Source organism: Rhea pennata, chromosome 5, assembly GCF_028389875.1.
Source record: "Rhea pennata isolate bPtePen1 chromosome 5, bPtePen1.pri, whole genome shotgun sequence".
NCBI lineage: Eukaryota > Metazoa > Chordata > Aves > Rheiformes > Rheidae > Rhea > Rhea pennata.
In genome coordinates this window covers 27,356,297-27,371,128 of record NC_084667.1, presented here as the reverse complement: position 1 = coordinate 27,371,128, position 14,832 = coordinate 27,356,297, and the positions used below count along the sequence as shown (strand labels likewise).

The 14,832-nt window shown below is 35.3% G+C and overlaps 1 protein-coding gene across 1 annotated transcript in view; it reads right to left on the bottom strand.

The window, feature by feature from the left end:
- Positions 1 to 14,832, bottom strand: part of GAS2 (growth arrest specific 2) — a 92,886-nt gene that overhangs the window by 59,656 nt on the left and 18,398 nt on the right. The window lies entirely within an intron of this gene.

The following is a 14,832-nucleotide window of genomic DNA, read 5'->3' as shown; positions in this document are numbered from 1 at the left end:
AAATTTTCCTACCACTTTTTAAATAGAAGTCTACTTTTTAATATTTTCAAAACTATCACTGTAATGCTCAGCCTATGAGGCATGAAAGTTCTTATTTAAGAAACATTTCACACACAAATAAATATTCTTTACTGATTTGTACAAATGGTCTGAATATCTCGAAAGTGCTTTCTAACAGATCATTCTGAAGTAATTAGGTTTCCATATGGCAAAAGTGATTTTTGTTGACATAGTATAGTATAACCACAGTTGCTTTGAAACAGCAGTGCCCGCAATTACTCCTATCAAATATCATGAAAACAGTTCCCCAGTTACACTCCTTTTACAATCTTGTCTTGTTGATGTGCATGCATGTGGTTTAATGCAGGATGTGAAAGCGTGAGTGAAACACATGACGCCATCCTGGAAAAATGCTGTCAGGTTCACTTCTAACCCAAAAGGGACTCTCCTACACTGATGCTCTGAAATTACATGAGAAAAGAAATTTCTGTACTTTTTCTCCTCCCTCCAAAATGGAGATCCACAAATACATGTTAAAAGAAAAAAAAAAAAGAGAGAGAAAAAAAGCTTTTATAGCAGACTTGAAATATATTTTTAAGACTACTAATCATACCCCCCCTTTCAACAGAAGATTTAACAACTTTTTGATTAGTCTTTATCACTAGAGTACAAACTAAAAAGATTGTTCGTTATGGAGGTGGGTTACAATTTACTAGGTACGCCTTTGAAAATATTCTTTTATGGTCTGATGACCTACATTAACCAAAACAGTAAAAATAAAAGAGTAAAATGGACACTGTAGTACCTGACCACATTAGTGTGCCTCAAGCAACTATTCAGTGCTACATACATATAATAAATTCACATCGAAATTTAAGTATATCAGCTAGACATAACATGTATCACTTCCACAACTTTTTACCAATTTGCCTTTAAGTTTGCCACTGGCCACTGAGATATTCTTTACTTTTTTAAATGTTTCCTTTATTTTGTTCCAATAGTATTATAAAACTCCTCCTCCTCTTTGTAATCACTGAACTAACTCTAGGGTGGAGAACACAAAACAGAAGTTTTACCACAATTCTCTCTGTAAATGATTTTTCTCCTTGTCTTTCATTAATTTGTTAAACGTAAGTGAACTGAAGTTTCTTTCCACAAGAAAGAAGCTCTTATCAAGCTACTAAATTTAATTCATTGCAGAGTGACAGTTGCTATTCTTAATTCAACAATTCTCCTCAAATGTTTCAGATTCTGTTCATAAATCACAGAAGCGTTGTCCCAGACGTTCTCTTTAGCAAAAGACAACTAAGTTGATTTCAGACTGCTTTGCAGTGCCTACATTCAGATGTAGCGAATAGCCATGTCATCAAGTATTGCTAAGTACAAACTGGACAATAAATGAAATGGTACTATCTGCTAGGACAATTTACTCTTTGACAAGCTGGACTCGGTTCTGTCTCTCTCTTCCCCCCCTACCATGGAACCGAGTACTTTCCAAATACAACAAGCAGACCAACAATCAAAAGAATGTACTAAATACCTACGGAAAATGGATGCAGGGAACCAAGACACCTCCTATCACAAAAAAAAAAAAAAAAAAAAAAAAAAAAAAAAAAAAACTTAAGAAAAAAAAATACAATGCCCATCAGTCCTCCCAAAGATGAAATAAAAGTTAATACTCAAGAAAATTTAAAAATCAAAAACTTTACATGGAAATTTTGAAGGCTTTAGAGAGTTACCAATAAAAATCACCAAACCTGTCAAAAAAAGACAGGACCAAAACCAGCTTCCAGACCAATGAAAAAATGATATTGCACTTGCAACAAAGAAAATGTTCTTCAGTAAATACAATAACTGAAGAAACATTATACATCTTTCAGTGAAACATAGTCTTTGCACTATCATTAAGTACTGCAAAGAGATGTCATTCCGGAAGATGGAAGAACAGGTTGAATTTCAAGTTTAAAGACCACGTTTTGACCAGATTTTTCACCCCACACAAGCGCTGAACATCTCATCAAAAGCCAAAAACCACTCATCAACTTACTTGATTCTAAGAAAGCATTTGTGATCACTTTGGAATATCTAACAGATTTATGATATGCCAACAAAGGTAATTAACAAAATGAGGGCTTTATATTAAGGTACGGGGTACAACACTAAAATAAATACAAACCTAAGTGAAAGGTTTAGCCATAATGATAGTATCCAGATAGATTGCATTCTCTTACTTCTTCCGTGTGGTATTAGCTTTTACTTCTTGGGAGGAAGTGTAGCTGGATAAGCTTAATTTAACAACAATACAGTTTTAGAAACTAAGATTATGCCCTTGGCATAACTCCTTAGAGTAACAGCTTACTGATTATGCAAAAAGAAATGAAAACGTTGGCGAGCATTCCAAAAGGACAGCGCTAGTAATTAGTTATGAGAAAAACAAACCCCAGCAACTCAGAGCTCTAACAGGGTGTTAGAAAGCCAAGGAATATAAGAGATGATTCAATTTACATACTTCGGTAGTATCGCACCAGTCAACAGAAATATCCAGAAGGAAGTAGCATCACAAACTGGCAAGGTACAAGCTCATTCACTAGCTTAAACACATATGATTATTGAAAAAAAAGATAAACTTAAAATGGAATCAAGGGGCATTTCTGTTTCAGTGTACGGAGGCAAAAATCCGGATGTTTGTCCAAGTAGTAACATCTATCTAAATTAAAGCAAAAGGAAAGGCTAAGTGAAATAGGACATGGAATCAATTTATATTTAAGATACATCAGATATTCGGTAATTGAATAGAACTTAGAAATATCCAGAAAGAGAAACAAAAGGTGGAAACGTATAGGACACTCTGTGAATGAACGAAAAGGGTTTCTATGATGGGCTGGCTACTGGGCAGCTGGATAACACAGAGATCAACAATTAGCAATTTTCCATCATAGAGTAGGTGAGACAAAGCTAATGGCACCTGGCAACAAAGGGCCCATTTAAACAGACCTAGACCCTGTTCTTGCCCACTGAATTTCCATAACTGAGAACGGAATTCAGTCACTATAGTTCAGCGTTTTAGGGAGGTCCATATGTTGGCTTCCAAAATTCCCAGACATCTGTATAACATATCTAAGCCTACTGACAAGCTCGCTTTTCTTAATTGCCTTTCAAAGGCCTTTTAGAAGTAATTCACAAACTCCAGGGATCCATGCCCTGCAGATTAAAAGCCATTACTTTTACTTATCTACTTTGTGAGAATGCCAGTAGGCCAAAAACAAAATCAAAGGACTTCTTTTCCTTTCTTTTTTCCCCCCTAAACACAGTAAGATAATTTCTAAAGAGAGAGACTACAATCTAAATAGATATGAAAAAGAAAACAAATGTATTAAAATTTTATAACCAGAGAAATTGAGACAGAGACTAAAGTCAGTCATGGCTAGATCACTTTGCAGTGCTTCTGAAAACAAACACAAGAGGCAAAGCCTGGGATCTAGTAATTCCTTCCTCTCCAATAAACTTTTTGAGCATTGCCTTTAGATCTTTGTTTTTCAGAATTTATACTTTTAGTGGGATTTTTTTTTAAGTTGACAGTTGACAATAGGTTTCCCAGATAATACCCAGTTAGAACAGAATGGAGCTGAGGTTTTCTCCAATAACAAGAACCAGAACAGAATCAATGTACAGTTACCTGACGCTGAAGAATATTATCTTCTGAATTTTACTCTTTCATACTGCAATTTATGGGCAAAAACAGGAGAACTGCATTTAAATAAATCATTTGTGACTATTTCATAACCATGCAGCATGGCCTGAAAATAAGCATTCCAATTGTACATACGGGCAGTAATTTTTCTATGAGATATAAACTGGTCAAATCTAAGTGGATTTTTATGGGATACCTTTCAAAAGGTAATTTTTTGACCCTGGAAAATTTCTTAATAAATATCATGTCCTTGAAGTGGAGATGATGATTCTCTGGAAATGAAGTTAAAAATGAATAATATTAAACTTTGGCAAAAACAAATTATTTTAGTCTCAGAAATTAAAAAAATCACTTTTTTCCCCCTCATTATTCCAGAAAAGTCCAAGTGAAGGCCATGACAACGCTTAGAAATTTTCAGTCTGAATAGCTGTAAGTCATCAAAATACATTAGTTTCTAACGTTTCCTATCAAAAAAGGCTTCCATGCTTCCATTTACAGTATGCATACTGATTGAACTCTATCATTCCAATCAGCACAATTCCATTATTTCAAGTATTTCTGTGATTTACGGAATTATACGAGGACAGCTTTTCACTCACAGTCTCAATAACAACTGTGAGAACGTACCTATTCAAATTTCTAGATGTAAGTACTGTTACACTGGGTATACTGCCATATTATAGTTACATCTCCTCTCCTTCCCTTTTTCTCTCAGTGATCAGTCTCGTGCTTTGTGATCTTTTGAAAGATCGCAAGGCAGGGGGGAAGGAGAAAGGAGGGTCTCAGCACTTCCTACAAGATTAGTTCCAAATGGCGCTTTACCTAACATGAGCCAAGTGTCAAGGACAACTGAGATAAAGATCTACGCAGTCTAAAGACAGACAGATTTTTTTTCCAGTTGCTTTATCTGTTTGCTTTCTAGATTTCCAGATGTTTAAAAAGACATGATTTTTATGCAGATGCCGAAAACACTCAGAGAATTTCGCATGTAGTTCACTGCAGGGAAGTATGACTCTCCAAAGTCCTTGTATGTTCATTTTTAAGAAAAATTACATCTTTGCCTTTATGATAAAGCCTCTGAATTTCTGCGAGTTTACCAATTAGAAACCACAAGGAAACAGCTAGAGTCCTGGGAATTCTAAGCTGGCATATAATCTAAAAATTTCCATGATTTGAAAAACACATTGGAATGTTAATCTATATAGCCAAATTTCCAAACCAGCCTTAAAACAATCTCTAAAGTTATGAACAAAGCTTTATTGTATATAGGTAAATTGGTCCAAAATGGTACAATGGATCAAGTATATACACCCAACTACATGTTTATTCAAATAAACTCATTAGACACAATTACGCTATACAGAAATTAGTGTCTATGCTTCAAAGTCTAACTAACGTACTCTCCTGCACTGCAGTCATTACTCAGGGCAGTATATTTGCTATTTCTGTTCTTTCAGAAGTTTTACCCCCCCCCCTGTTTTCAGGCCCCAAAATCATTATTAATAAAAGGACCAAACTCTGTAGTTCTTGCTTATTCATTATTCACTTCAAACTGCTAACACTAAGTCTGAACCAAGAAATGAAAAATTAAGCCAAAAACAGCATGTAGTCCAAATTATATTTTAATCAAGAATTTAAAATGTGTGCTAACTTGCATTTAAATTTCTAATGTTATATTCCTGTTTCAGATTATTTCATAATAATCTGAATAAAAAGTCCTATATAAGGATCTGTCGGAAAGTTACAGGTTGCTTTAAAGACTTAACAAAACACATAACAGTAATGTTGCAATTCATTTCATATAAGAGGTAAAATCCATAATTTCTATCAGCAAATTTAAAAAATAGCTGTATATGTATCCCTCTGAGAAAATATGTAACATCTAGACTGGAATAATGGTAGTATCTTATGAAGATTTCCAGTTTCAGTAGGAACTTTATGAAGAGTCCCAGGATTAGTATTCCATACAAGAACGATATTAATTAAGTACCTATGAAAAAAATGTAAATTCAGACATGCGTTTTAGTTAAATGATATTATTAGAAATCAAGTTCTTTTAGAAGTCAAGCTCTTTTCTTGATCTGACTTGCAGTTCGAAACCTCAGGCTACTCTCAAAAGTAGAAGTTTACAAGCAGCTCAAATCCCAACGGCTTTTTCAATGATTATGTTGAGATGCAGATTTTGAGTTTTTCTGCGAGGTCAAACAGCAGTGGAGAGGTAGGCAGTATAATATCAGCTTTGCAGACATGAGCACCAAACAGTTCACTTGGAGGACAAAACGCCACAGCCAATGAAGAGAGCAAACCCTGCTTTTCCAGGAACAAAAAGAGTGATCCCAGAGAGACGTGATGTCTCAGTGCTCTTTCCAAGGTTGTATGCATGGTTTATATGTACTGACTACACTTAGAAGTTTATAAGTAGCACTTCAACCTACTCATCCGGAAGGTGCCAAGCAGGTGATCACAGAATATCCTAAATTTCTTCAGAAATCTCCTGTTATGGTCTGGTAGGAGGAACAACTCTCTACCACCCCTCTTTTTGGGGGGTGGGATAGGGGGAAACAACCTTCATAAAAATTATTTCCTGAGACTTACAGGGTTTGATCACCAGTAAGTCCACATCACCTTTTGCAGGCAAATCTTACAATAACTGTCAAAAACCTGGTAATAATCCAGTCGTCTGAACGAACATGAGCTCAGCATGCTATTGACATGACTGAAGAAGGTACAAGGAATTCTCTAACAAACAGCTTCAGTCTTGCGAGAATAATTCTTTCCAGGTGAATTAGCACTTGTGAGTCACTTCACAAGATTCTTCTTTTCCTCTTGTAGCCATAATATTAATAAAGATTAATACACAAAAAGACCATGTCTTACTCCCTCCTCCCCAGTAGCTGAAGATAATACCTATACTCCATAGGATTAGTAATAGGTTCCATGAATATTAACTGCAAAACCAAAATCTTCAGAAAATCTAAGCGCAGAGACAACCAAGGTGCTGCCACAAACCAGACAGAATCTCATCATAGCATAACCACATGCATACAATTTTTCATTGGACTAACAGAGAGCACCTGAACCCAGCTAAGGGTAGAAAACACCTGCTAATGCCACCCAGTGCTTTCCTGTGCCATGCAGAGTTATCTGGTTGGATCAGTGGTAGCTGAGGAATCTTTATACTGGGCAGATGGACTCAGGGCATCAAGCTTACAGGATACTGTATTTAATCTGAATACATTCTGTTCACAGGACACAGATAATCTTGAGAATCTGAAGCCTGTAGCTTAAAAGAAAAAAAGAAAAAGAAAAAAAAAAGAACCAACCCCCACCTCCCCACACCACTGCTATGTTGATCAGTTCAGAGGTCCAGCTTGCCCATCCAGGGTGTAAGAGGAGCCAGATCCATGTACTTCAAAGGAAGATACTTTGAGGAGGACAAAGATAAAAGACTGCTGAATGAAAAAAAAATGTACTTAGCACTTTCCATTCTGAGGTGAATTATACCTTGAGGCATGAAAACGTATATCCTTTCCAAATTAAAAATATATATGAGAGAGATTCTCTCTGTTGCATCCATGGATATTGTCACTATAAGCATACCTATCTGATCCTGTTTAGAAAACTGTCAGCTTCGTATTCTGAACTGGGAATAGTTCATGGCAGTAAGTTTGAAAAGTATTACTACATTTCAGAAAGACTTATTGAAATGAAATTATAAATTTACTGATTTTCATTGCACAGCAATTCAATCAGTCATTGAGAAGAATGATTTCATTAGAGTTTTGTTTTCCCAAGGGAAAAAAAGTTACCTGATTTGCCTCTACTTCTGCATTTTAATATTTTAAATAATTTCATTGCACACCTATATTTTGGCAGTTCCAGTCAGGGAAGTTCAAATAGCTTTACTGTTTATTTAGAAACTGTACACCTTGCCCAAAAAATTTGTTACTATTCTCCTCACTTTTAAAGACCTTTCAAAAATATTGTGGTCTTTCCAACTTTTCTCAGGTTTAGTTAGGCCTTAAACCAGCTACTGAGTTTTAGAATCACATCAAGCACAGTCTGACTTCTCGTACACCAGCCAATCTAGTTTCCTTGAAAAATTGTTTTCCTAGTTCTCTTCTTAATTTGATCACTTCAGGCGAAAAATATACAGGCATCAGCTATTACATCCTTATCCTCTATAATTTGTCAGATTTGTGTACTGTCTTCTGTAACGAAAAATAGTAATTTAGCAGTATCTGTACACATCTCCCTTTTCTAGATTACTTATAGATGAAGGTTACATTAGCACACTAATTTTTGTCATTTAACCTACCAATTGAAAAGACAGAACAAGAATAAACACATCTTTTATTCTCACAAATTGTTAGAGTAGCTCCAAAGGTGTTACTCTCTCCTGACTCCCACCGGCCTGGGAAATGAGTTAAATCTTGAACCAATAGTCTAGATTGTCTAACACAGGAGCGCTAGATTTACTACATCTGCTTGTGGCCCTGTTGGAAAGCTGACACAAAGCTCTTTGAAGGAATTCTCATAATAGAAGCTACCCAATACTTGTCACAAGTTGGCAAATGGGATAACAATATAGTCTGGCACCTATTATGAGAAGGTCTCAAAGCACTATACAATGTTCACAAATTAAGCCTCAAAGCAATAGTGTAGCATGAACAGTATTCCCAGGTTATAGATGTGGGAAATGAAAGGATAGAAATGTATTTTCCCAAAAGCAAATAAGCTTATAGTTGAAATGGAAAATGAACTTAGGTCTCCAACTCTATGATTTTGATCTTTAGCTACTACTCCCTTCTTTCAATATTGAGAGAATTTAAGTGAAGTCCTTGGATACTTGAGTCTTGTAATTTCCAGGATTTAGTTACTACGTGACTAGATACATAATTCTCTTTAGAAAAAAAAAAAGATTTTGAAAATTACATAACTGAAAACATGTAGTTTGTTCTAAAGTGATGAACTGCTTTGAGTTTGAGACCCAACTTCAATACTGGAGCTTAACTAAGGGCAAAAAAACCCTCCAACTCAAATTTCAGTTTAGATCTCCTGTGTAACTCTCCAAGTACATACAGTGCACTCACTTGGCCAAAAACCTCATAATTCCAGAGAGTACAATGCTGTAACAGTGATCTGCACCTACCAGGTATCTTACTCACTAGATGTATTTCCAAGAAACAAGTGAAAGCTTTAGATGTGGAACAGCTGCAAAACATGCTTCAGATACTAGGAGTACCGCTAAGAGATAGACAAAATCTCTTGAGGTTAGCAAACATATTCACGTATCTATGCATTAATGACTATTTTCATAGACAAGTCCAATGAAAGTGCACATGCACATCCAAAGGCAAAATTTACTCAGTGTTATACACAGTAGTTTTATTTCAGTGCATGTTCAATTTGATCTTCTTAAATCATCTTAATCTCAGCTACCACTGGAAAAAATAAAATTAAACACATATTTGATTTAAGTATGCTAAGACTTCAGAAATATTTGCATCTGGATTTATTTTGTACTTGCCCCCCCCCCCCTTTTTTTTTTTTTTTTTTTTTTTTTTTTTTTTTTTTTTAATAGGCCATACGAAATCTAGATCCTGGCTTCCTGAAATGAGATTTAATTTTAGATTCAGGTTCATTATTCAAGAGTATTTCTAAAAGAGATCAGAGCTCAGTTTAATCTGATTAACCTCTGAGAACCTGGAAAAAAAGAATGATTCAGTTTCAATCCGTTTTCCTTTATTTGCTATGAAAACATTGTTTTCAGTGGAATATTCAAAAATATATATTCAGGTTCAAGTATGGTGGGCAGACCACTATGCCCTGTCCATTAAATGGTGATAACTATTAACACACTTTATTTATGTTTATTTTAAAATCTTAATTAATGGTCTTACTAAACTAAGCCCAAGCAAATGTGGACTCTGTGCATACCACATATGCCTTGATGCTTTAAATTTGTTTGTACAGCTGTGAAATTCTCAAATTAACTATCTGTCAGGAAAAGTAAAATATTGCCAGGAGAGCATGAAGATGAAATCCAGCCAATAGGAGAAAATTACAAAATGGCATCCTGTGACATGAATCACTGGTATGAAATAATTTCTGCTATAATAATAAGTCTGTAGTTTCTAGACAGTAGATTAATTAGCAGCAACACTGGTAGTTCCAGCAACTTACTACTCTATCCAGCATTTATTAAGCTTGCTATCGGTCAGCTCCTACTCACTTTATAGATGCACATGATTACGATTCATTTAATACTGTAAATATCTCCAAAAAGAGGGAGGGGATTCTTCTCAAAGAATGTATCATACATTCATAATAGCCTAATACCGCACTCCCTACTCATATTCTCACAAACACCATGAAGTTTTGTCTGTTTGAAGCAAAGGATCAGATATACCAACTGTATTTTCAGAACTATCAAGCGTTGAGACAAGATTTAGCTGCCTCAGAATTAAAAAAAAAAAAAAAAAATCTTCTGAGATTTGAGAAAGAACCTAGCACCTAATAGAATTTAACAACTGTTAAATTCTTCATCTTTAGAAACTCAAATGTTTAGAAATGCAAAAAGATTTAACAATCTATTCCTGAGTGATTAGCAAATCCAACCCCACAGGGCTATGCAACTAGACTCAAAGGATGCATTCAGAGTATCCAATATGACATCTAAAAGTACCTATTAGGGCATTAAGCTCAGAAGGGCAATGAACAGAGACTGTGTAAATGATTCTAAAGGCTGCCAAACTCTGGTGCTCCCAACCATGCATCACTGCCCTGGATACAGATACCAAAGAAGAATCTGACTCGGGTGCTATATTTAGCTGTTGGGATTCATCCCTGAGTGGGCAATTTTATTTGATTTATATATAGAATAAAAACTATGCACTTGATTTAAAATAATTTCTCTAAAGTTTGACTATTGTGAAGATAGACTCGTCAATCTGCACAAACAGCAAAGTATTTAGCCCCAAGAAGCAATAACCTACAATAACCTACAGAACACACAAATGACCCGTCTGGGTCAGCCAAAGTCCATCTAGCCCAGACTGACTGTAAGCAGGTATCTAGGGAAGACTAAGACCATAGTAAACATATGTTACAACCCTCAGTACTCTCCCAAGCTCTAACCATTTTTGGCTATAGGGACATCTTAGGCTAGACAGGGGTTTCTGTGTATTTAAACTTTTATGGGATTTCTCTTCCATTACTTTATTCAGTGTTTTCTTGAATCCAGGTAAAGTTTAAGACTCAGTAACACTCATCATCAAGGAGTTTCCAGCCACTGTAAAAATAAATACCCTCTTTATTTGGCTCTTACCATTTCATTTAATGCCCTCTAGTTTTTGTATAGAAGAGTTTGTCAACATCTAACCTGCTATTCACTATTCCATAGACTTCTACCATGTGCCCCCACATCATCTCTTTCCACACTAGAGAACCCAAATCTACTCAGTCATTCCCCATAAAAAGCTACTCCATAGATCCCCACAGATCATACAAGATGTCTGAGAAAGCCAGAGAAAGTTCACTCCTCCCTAGTAAAACATCAGATGATGTAGTTCTGTTAAGAACCAAACTGCAGTGTTGATGCTGAACAGAAACTTGCTGCACAAGCAACTCATTCAGACTCAATGAGATTTTTCTCTCTGCCATACTGTAGAATGTTGCAGTGTGACCTTAAGCAATTACGGTGTACAATTGATGAGTCAACATAGGCAAAATTAGTTTTTAATGTGTTCGTGGATGTGTTGCTATAGCTGATAAACAAGATAGACAGGCCTAAAGAGATTTAAAAGTGGATCATCGGTAGTACATAACAAAACAGGATACATAGTCTTCCTCTTATTAAGAGGAAACTAACACCAGAGTATTTTATGGAGACTTGCCATCTAGGAAGCAGCTCGCTCACAAAGAAAAGCTTCACTTATGAAAACAGCAATTCAGGCCTGTGGAGGGACTTAGTAAGATTTTTTTTTCCCTCCTATTATCTATAACCTCAGACTTATCCCGTCTCCCTCACTCAGCTGCCTAGTACTGCCTGCAAGCTGAGCATTCTGGCAGTCATTCATTTTATATTAGTCTGCTTTTGTCTAAAAAGAAAGAAATAAATAAAAATTATATGCATGGATAAAAGTTCATGTTATCTATTTTAAAAGAGGCTGGACTCTACAGAACTTTCAGCTGCTAATAAAGTCCTCTGTAATAGGGCACCTGCGTGGAAGACCATAATGTTTCTGTTTTCCTGTGAATGGAAAAATGGCTAAACGGCTCCAGAATTCCACGTGTATTATTAACGTAGCGCACAATAACAATCCAATGGAGGACTGTGGAATTCTTACTATGCTAAGTTTCATGCAGTATAATCTTCTTATAAATTTCCTTTGCACCACAAGTCAGATTTTCCAACGTGTAGATTAGTTCTATTGCCTAGGACTGCTACACAGGAAGTTACAATCTGAAAGGATAAATAGTTCACTAATAGTCTGCAATGACACACAGCTATTACTCTGCCATTTCTTTGAATCCTTACAATACTAAGTATGAAATAATACACATTGAGAAAACAGCAGTGTGGCAGAATTTTTCCATTTAATTGCATTGCCTATTATACCATTTTGAAAAATAAAAGACCAACAAATCTAAGTAATTGCAACATATGGGATTACAAATGTCTAATCGGCTTCTAATATAATGTAGGTTCAAAAAAGGGGATTAGCTAATAGAAGTTAGGAAGGCCATATTCTCAGCCACATAAGTTAATACAAGAAAGAAACTCTGCTTCTTTTCGGTGGAAGAACACAGAAGTACCAAATACTGGAACATTTCTGGTTTCTCTCTCCAAATGGTAGCTCTCTGAAAATAAGCCATGATCAGACAAGTCTGCAACGATGCAAAATAAAAAACCCAAAACACAGTAGTTAGGTATCTAATAAAAATATACTGCTTGAATTTCTGAATATTCACTAGAAGTTTCTAGTTGCTGACCAATCCCTCTTTATTAGATATTACCAAGATAAAATTCCTGAGAACTCTGTGTTAAACGCACGTGATTTTCTGAGACGTCTATCTTTAAGAGTGTTTTGCACTTTCTCACTTGATTGACTGTATTTCTCATCTTTCTTACAGCTCGCTTTCCCCTTTTTTTTTCCTGTTTAAAGAAAACAGAAGGTGCAAAACCAAAAATCTGCCTCAGTCCAGATAATTTCTTCTTCAATGCTATTATGAGTCTGGAACCAAGAAAAACAACTTACGCAGCTGCTGCTGACACATGGCTGTCAGTACTCTAATTTCTCTTACAGACAAGTTACAAGAACATCAAAAATAGTAAATGCAGTTTGTGCTTTCTGTTCTTGGGTTCTTTTTCCTCTTGTTGAGTATTTATCCATTTTAGCTTTACAGAAGATGTATCTGAATTCAATAAGACTAATAAAAAACTAAATTAATGTAAATGTTGACTATGTCAACTAACTTCTTCCCCAAAGGACATTTGCTGCATTCTTTTATTTCTCCCAGTAAAACTATCCTATGAAAATTATTTAAGCTAAAGGGAAAAATACATAGTTAATGGAAAAAAAAAGATTTTCTCAGTAATTCCTATTCTATATCCTTTAAATCTTTATTTTCTATCTCTATATAGAACAAACATATTTTAGTGGTATATTTGCCATGAGTATGAAGAATGTAATTTCTAGTTTTGAAAACCTGAAGCTGGTTTTAATTGTTCAATGTTTCACAATGAAAAGGATATGAACCCAGAAGTTGCTGATTGAGCTAGACATCCAATTCTTTTTCTGAACCCTAAAACACATAAGTGATGAATAATCAACAACGCTGCTAATTCAGTTGCTCTAAAAATTATTTTTCCTCTGTAATTTTTGCTTGCCTTATTTGTAGTCCGAACTTGTCCTCTTTCAGTTTTCATCTAATTTCAGTTTTCATTTCTAATGACTATTTTTAATAACTGTTTCTAATGATTTATCTAAATGGTAAATGCACAACAGGATTTTTTTCTCTCCATGTACTTGCAGGCTGCAATCAAGCAAGATCTTAATCTGGTCTTTGCAAAATCTTACACATCTCTTGGAAGATCATGCTTTCCACATCTCACATCATCTTATAACTCTTCTTTGAATCCTTTCCAATACACCAACAGGATCTTTAAATTCTAGACACCATAACTAACTACAGAATTTTATTACTGGACTCACTAAAGCTGTTTATGGCAGAAGTGGCACTTCCCACAGCTACTCAATATTCCCCTTGCATATAAATACAAGGATCACATTTTCTCTATTAGCTACCACATCACACTCCTATATCTTATTCAGTGTCTTATCCTCCACAAGTTACAAGTCATTTTTTGAGTAACCTCCTTACAAAACACAATGCTTCCCCCCTGTAAACAGCATTGCATATCATTGGTTCTTAGCTATATAGCATGCATTTAGCTTCACTAAGTTATGGTGATGAAAATAATGGGGGTGGGGAGGGAGGGAAGAAGTTTTCCTTTATTTTCATATTCCAGATTTGCAAAACAAAAGGTTTCAAGGATGAAGAAAATTGTTTGATGTTTTAACTTACTAACTGAATAGGCAGATAAGGGAATCAGAAGCACAAAGAACATCTAGGAATACTACAGAAATATCAGCTATTCTCAGGCCCTTTTTGGTCATGCCTGTTTTTTTTTTTTTTTTTCTCGTAACATGTTATTTTTATTCTTTTTAATCTTTTACTATCTTTATAACAGTGTAGGATATGAGGATGTTTTTAATGGTCTGAGATAGGTAATGACATCAGGGAGGTCAAATTTTACGACCTAATTTATCTTTTCTCTTTTAATGACCCTACAAATTGGAATCCCACAATGCTGTTTCTATATGGGAACTTTTCAGAGTAGAATCATACTTTAGCAGGTAAATAAAACTCACTGAAATGACTGAAAGGGCTTCCACTGTCCACAACAAACCAGGAGGACAACAGTCACATTTCTAAAAATGATGTGTTATTATGCAGTGATGCCTGAGCTGTTGCTACATGCCTTCTTACAGCAGATGCAATATTCTCTTGGATGTCATAATTAATTCCTTAATGAAATGTTTTGTATGAAATAAGGAAATTATAATTTCAAG